This window comes from Elephantulus edwardii, unplaced genomic scaffold (genome assembly GCF_000299155.1).
Source record: "Elephantulus edwardii isolate Elephantulus edwardi_28Jun2011 unplaced genomic scaffold, EleEdw1.0 scaffold00184, whole genome shotgun sequence".
Taxonomy (NCBI): domain Eukaryota; kingdom Metazoa; phylum Chordata; class Mammalia; order Macroscelidea; family Macroscelididae; genus Elephantulus; species Elephantulus edwardii.
Window position 1 is genome coordinate 3,734,502 of NW_006399934.1, and position 7,304 is coordinate 3,741,805.

A 7,304-nucleotide genomic window follows, 5' to 3' on the forward strand; every position below is an offset into this window, starting at 1 on the left:
AACTATTTTTAAATTTTTAAAATTCATTTTTTGGTTGCTTTTAAATTGAATCTTGTGCAATATTGAAGACATTCCTATTTGTTATAATTGTCCCCCAAAATAAGATATTCCAAGATGTGCTTTATAATTAATATCATTTGTAAAAAGAATGTAGGCAGCAACCTGATTTCTCCTGACTCCACAAAGGGAAACTGTCCCCATCAGCAACATCCACAATACAAAACTAATTGCTGAAAGATCAGATATGGTCTCCCACACACCTGCACCTACTTCTACTAATTCCAACACCAATTTTACTGCTCCACTGGAATACTAACTCATATATTCCAAAGAACAAAGCAGCTCTAGATGTGTTCATCAGACTGTGGCAAGAAATCTGGAAGACAGCTATCTGACCAACTGACTAAAAAGAGATCCATATTTATTCCCAGTCCCAAGAAAGGTGATCTAGCAGAATATGGAAATTATTGAACAGGATAATTAATGTCACATGCAAGCAAAAGCTTGGTGAAGATTATGCAAAAGCAGCTAAAACAGTACATTGACAGAGAACTTCCAGAAATATAAACTAGATTTTGAAGAGACTGTAGCACTAGGAATATCATTGCTTATGTCAGGTGGATCCTGGCTGAAGGAGAGAATACCAGAAGGATTTCTGTATATGCAAATCTAACTGTATATCTGTATATCTTGGCTCCATGATCAACACTCTTGGCACCAGCAGCCAGGAAATAAAAAAACGTATCGCGATGGGAAAGTCTGCTGTTAGGGACCTCTCTAAAGTACTCAAGAGCAACGGTGTCTCTCTGGAGGCTAAGGTGTGCCTGATACAGGCCATGGTCTTTGCAGTCACTTGTTATGCATCAGAGAGTTGGACAATGACTAGGGAAGATAGAAGGAGAATTGATGCCTTTGAATTGTGGTGGTAGCAGAGTATTGAATATACCATGGACCTTGGAGGCAAGGATTCTGGGGCTTCGTCTGACGTACTTTGGACATGTTGTAAGGAGAGACAGGTCCTTGGAGAGGGACATCATGCTTGTTAAGGTGGAGGGACAGCACAGGAGGGGAAGACCCTCTATGAGGTGGATTGATTCAGTGACTGGGGTAATTGGGATGGGTGTGTCAGAGGCCATGTGATTGGCACAGGATAGAGCAGGATTTAGGGCTGTTGTACATAGGGTCGCTATGAGTCGCAAACGACTCGACGGCACATAACAACAACAACAACTGTATATCTGACTATGCAAAGGTATTTGTGTAGATCACAACAAACTAAGGCTGAGAAGAATGGAAATCTCATACCTTATGCTCATGTGAAACCTATACCTAGATCAAAGTGCTGTTTTGTGAATAGAGCAAGGGAATACTGCATGGTTTAAAATCAAGAAATGTGAGCATCAGGATATCTTCATAAGTGTTCTATCTGTATGTTGAACAAATCATTTGAGAAGCCAGACTTTATGAAGAAGAATGTGGCATCAGGATAGGAGGAAAATATTTGTATAATCCTGTCCAATCATGTGAGAAGGTCAAAGTCAACGGTTAGGAAAGCTGTTTTGAACAATAAATTTTAACAGTATATCACTACTTCCATGTTCCCTCTCTGGAAAATTCACATTTATAATATTTAAAAGCAATGTTAGAGGGAGCTCTGGTGGCCTAGTGGCAAGGAGCTGCACTGCAATCCCAAAGGCGCACAGTTTGAATCCACCAGATGCTCCGCTGCAGGAGGAGGGGCAATTTCCTCCTGTGCCAGTCAGATCCTATTTGACGGAACACAACAAGAAAAAAAAATAATAAAAGCAATATTAAAGATGTATATAGACTTCACTAGCACCTTATTCTTGCTGTGTTATCGTAGTATTCTAAATTCTTGAATTAATTGATAACAGAACATTGCACAATTATTGTTTGCACAAGAATAACAACAAACTCAAAATAGGCACAAAGGCGGGGGAAGCTCTGTGGGAGTTATGTGAATGTAGGAGGTTATTAATAAATTATGCACTTCCTCAAACTCAGAGTGAGCAGCGAACTGACCGGTGTTACCCAAAAGTGCCTCAGGTGTTTCAATGGCAAGAGGTCCATCTAGTGATGGTCATTGTGATAATCTAAGACAAAGAGCTAGTGAGACTGCTAGAATGAATAATGTTCTGGGTTTTTTAAAAAATATTTATTATTTTTTGTGTGTACTGTCAAATCGAATCTGACTGGTACAGGAGGAGATTGCCCCTCTTCCAGCACAGCATCTGGTGGATTAGAACTGCATACCTCTGGGCTTGCAGTGCAGCTTCTTGCCACTAGGCCACCAGAGCTCCTGGAGTTCTGTTGTTTTTAAAAGCAATCATTTGTATAATTGTACTTGTGCTTACTGGCTCGTCCATAACTATAAGAAGTTATATTAACACTAGTTATTCATATACAATGAAGTCTTTGAATTTTTGAAATGTTACTTTTTTTCTTGTTATTGCTGTTGTTGGGAATATATAGAAAAACACCTTAACACCAATTCACCAGCTTCTACATGCACAACTCAGTGATGTTGATTTGCTCATCCAAAATAGCTATGACTTTAAACATTTAGGTGTTGAGTTTGCTAAGTCTGGCAATGCTGTGGGGCACGTTTAGAAATGGCTGTAATAAGGGTCCTCAAGAAGTACAATTCTGACTCCTGTGCATGCCTCTTATTAGTCGTCTATTTTTCCTCTGATTCATTTCACTCCAACTGTGAATAAAAAAGAGAAATGGCCTTCTCTTTATTTCTAAGTCAGATGAAGAGATCTAAATGTTAACTGTTAGTTAGCCTGTATCTGCAGCTAGCTGTCATCAAGTGCATGAGGTTTATAAAAGTCGTGGGTGCTACTGGTTCACATTAAGAAAAACAGGATGTGGAAAGTATGGGGTAATTTTATCTGTTATATATCAGTGCCGCACAAAATAAAGAAACCAAAAATTTCCATTTGTCATACAAAAATATTAAATATGATAGCAAAACTCACAGTACATTGTCTCTCTTGCTTGAATTTCTGAGGCTTTGCTTAGAAAAGCCTGACCTCCTTGCTTCTGAGGAGAGTGTGGTCGCTTGAATATGCTGTACAGTTGATAGTCCAATGTGTCACCATATCACCAGAGCTCTTTAGAAAGAAATAGGCCAGAAAAAGAATTTTTACAATAGATTTTATTTAACTCATTTTCATCTCAACATTTACTCAGAATAAAATTCTTAATTATTTTTACATCATTTTTTCATGCTCAGTCATTGAAATCCAGCATTTATTTTAAATTTAGTTCCTCAGTTGCCCTACTTACATTTGTCTTATTTTTTCCCTAAAAAGAGAAGAATAACAGTGTATACTTTTAGGGTTGTTAGGAAGTCTGAGTTAGTCAATATCATTTGTGGTGTTTTGTTTTTGGTTTTTGTTTTTCTTTAGTTCAATGAAAGAGACTTTATTGAGGGCCCAGGATCATGGGGCTCAGAAGAAGGCCACCTGCACGAGGCAAGGGAGCCAGTGAAGAGGGGGCTGTTATTTGATCTTCTTCTTGGGGTGCAGGTTGTTGGTGTGCCACACTTCTTGTGGCAATTGACAGCACAGGGATGCAGGTGAGCATACACTTGCGGCAGATCATCTTGTTGCATGCAGTTACACTTCTGGGCAAGCTGGCACAAGGAAGGCTCGCTAATGCCACCACGCAGACGCAGCACTAGATGCAGGGTGGACTCTTTCTGGATGTTGTAGTCTGAGAGTATACAGTGATCCTCTAGCTGTTGGCCCACAAATATCAGACGCTGGATTTTGGCTTTGACATTCTCGATTGTGTAACTGGGCTCGACCTCAAGAGTGACGGTCTTGCCAGTCAGGGTCTTCACAAAGATCTGCATCTTTGCGTCTGCCACTTGACCGCCTCGTTGAAGAGAAAGAGGGCAACCAGTCAATATCATTTGTAAACATTTGTCCTATATTCATTGCTGTCAGGTACTGTAATGCTTTGTGTGCATTTAATCTTTGAAATATCCCTGTGCGGTAGGATTAATTTGTTAGTCCATTCTAGAGGAAAATGAAATGATGTCTAATCGTTTTTGTTATGTGCTGTTGATTTAGAACCCACTCATATCTGACCCTCCAGTGGGTTTTTAGAGGCAGTAAATCTCACGGGAGGAGATTGTTCATTTTTCTTCTACAGAGTAGCTGTTGTATTTGAACTGTGTGTTTTTGGGTTGGCAGCTCAGTGCTCACAGTGATTATTATTGTTGTTAAATGCCATTGAGTCAACTACAGCTCATAACAACTTATAATTCAGAATGCCAAGAATTTCTGGTAACCGCTAGAAGCTAATTTAGTTCTTTAATATAGAAGTCTGAAAAAAAATTGATGCCTTTGAATTGTGGTGGTAGCAGAGTATTGAATATACCATGGACTGCATCAACAACTTGCATTATGCAGATGATACAAACTTGCTTGCTGAAAGCAAGGAGGATGTGAAATACTTGCTACAGAAGATCAAAGAGTACATTCTTCAATATGGGTTGCATCTCAATATCAAGAAAACAAAAATTCTTACAGTCAGTAGGTAACATCGTAATATATGGAGAAAAGATTAAAAGTGGTTCATGATTTCATCTTGCTTGAGTCTCCAACCAACACTCTTGGTACCAGAAGGAAAGAAATAAAAAATGTATTATATTGAGAAAAACTGCTGTCAAGGACTCCTCCAAGGTGCTAAGGAACAACAATATCCATTTAAAGACTGTGGTGATCTTTTCAATTACTTGTATGCATTTTAAAGTTAGACAATGAATAAGGAAGCCAGAAGAAGAATTGATGCCTTTGAATTGTGGTGTTGTAGAAGAGTACTGAATATTCTATGGATTGCCAAAAGAACAAACAAATATGTCTTGGAGAAAGTTCAATCAGGGATGCAGGGATGGTGACGCTTCCTCTTACATACTTTGGGCTAGTCAGGAGGGAATAGTCCTTGGAAAAAGACATCATGCTTGGAAAGGTGAAGGGTTAGTGAAAGAGAGGCAGATCCTCAATACAATGGAATCAACACAGTGATTGTAGTGATTGAATATCATTACAGTGATAAAACTATAGTGTATATTAGTGATGATGAATATGGCACAGGATAGGGTAAAGTTCAGATTTGTTGTTCATAGGGTCCCTAGGAGTTGTAGTCTAGTTGACTCAAATGACACCTAACAATAACAGTCAGAAGAACAAAACAATAACAAGGGTCCCTGTAAGTTGTAGTTGACCCAGTGGCAACAACAACAACAACAGTCAAAAGAACTTACAAGTCTGCCTTGAAGCAAGTGCAACCAGAGTGCTCCTTAGAGGCAAGGATGGTGAAACTTTGTCTCACTTTCTTTGGGCATGTTTTCAGGAGGAACCAGTTCTTGGAGAGAGACATCATGGTGGGAAAGATAAAGAGTCAGAAAAAGAGAGGAAGACTGTAAAAAAGACAGATTGACACAATAACTATTCCAGTGGGCATAAGCATGACAGATCTTGAGGATGATGAATGGTAGGACAAGATTCAGATCTGTTGTTCACAGGATCACTATGAGTCGAAGCTGACTTGATGGTCCCTCATAGCAATACTGCTAGAAGGCAGGATGAAAAAGGGAACATTCTTCTCTAGATCCTGTGGAAAAAGTGATGGCTCTAGATTTTTAACTGCTAAGTATTTAGAACTCATAGAGAGCAAATTTCTGTGAAGTCACTCAATTTCCGGTACTTTGTTATGGTAGCTCTAAGAAATGAGCACTGATTCCAAAGCTGGCAATTTTATCCATTTTTATTTTAAGATTATAACAGTGGATGTGAGGACCAATGGTGACTGATTTTAATCATGTGTGTAACATTTATAATATGTGTGTTGGTGTACATAAAACTATACCCATTCCTCATTTATCATCATGGTTCGTTTACAAACATCAAGATGTTATGTAAAAATTGTATTATACGAAAATGAAGGGCAACTGAATCAGTTCACAGAATGGATGACACCCTAATGATGTCTAATGACATCATTGCGCAACTGCCAAATTGCATCTTTAGATATCTGCCACACCACTGAGAATCATGGGCCTCACCTCTTAACGTTTGTTAAGATGCATATCATTAGTGGGTGAAAGAGTAGATGTTATACTATATGAAACACCAAGTGTTAGATAACTACATAGTCCACAGTGGGAAGTGGATGTGAAGCTACTAGTCTTCATAAGAAAGTCTATGTATTTGTGTATGTATCTGTCACTCTGTTGGTCTATCTACTAATACATGTGTTGATATGGAGGAAAGCTGGTTAGGAATGTCAGAGATGCCCTTTTAGTGCTCTTTCACTCAGTCTCCGTCCCAGGAGCCACTGGTTGTCAAAAGGTGGGAAGAGTTTATTCCTTGAACTGTAGAGGAGCTATGAAATAGCTAAAAGGCAGTGTTCAGGGGTGGGACTGGACTTGTGAGGCAAAGAGAAGAGACTGAACTAAGAGAGAAAGGCTAGGAGCAAAGCTTTTATGTAAGGGAGTTTCCTCTGGGGTCAATTTATTTTGTTCACTAGGACTCAAGTATAACTCAAGTGTAACTCAAGTATAACTGAAAGTATAACTTTGCATGGTATAGGTAAGGAAATAAGCTTTAGCAGGAAACTTTCAATTAAATATCAGTAAGTAAAGACAGAGCAAGAGGAGCTCTGGTGGAGGAGTCCTAGACCTTGGAGAGTTTCACTGCTGACTCAAAGCTTATTCCTCTCTGGTGGTTCGAATCTACCAGATGCTCTGTGGGAGGAAGAGGTGGAATCTCCTCCTGCACAATTTATAGCCTCTGAAAATCCTATGGAAGGTCAGCTATGAGTTGGTTCTGACTTGATGGAAGCAAGTGAAAGACAAGACATGGATTTCCAGTTCCATTATTCTCTAGAAGACTAAACTGAGCACCTAACTGAACATGCAGAGTGGCAGTGGTGGAATTATCACTCTCTTTACAGGGCAAATGTGAGAACAGTCTTACCACTGAAACATCACACACATATTCCCCCCCCCCACCACCTTGTTTAACCATTTGACTGTATGTATGATCTGTGGGGCTGTTGCAGTGAATTTTCAAACACAATAGAGAAAGAGGGTGCTGTGGAGATGATGACTGGTGTCAGTGTTTGTAAAAAAACTGGAGAGTGGAGATATATCTGATCGGCAAGCACATTGGAATCAGTTTTGTGTTGATAGTCGTTCTCATTTCCTTGTCACTTCTTGAAGTTAGATGAGGTCTGATACTGCTGCTACCACTACCAGCATTTTTTTT

The 7,304-nt window shown here is 39.3% G+C and overlaps 1 pseudogene; it reads right to left on the reverse strand.

Annotated features, from left to right (window-relative positions):
• Window positions 1–3,527: 3,527 nt before the first annotated feature.
• On the reverse strand, window positions 3,528–3,883 carry LOC102875048 (annotated as a pseudogene).
• Between the last annotated feature and the right edge of the window lie 3,421 nt (window positions 3,884–7,304).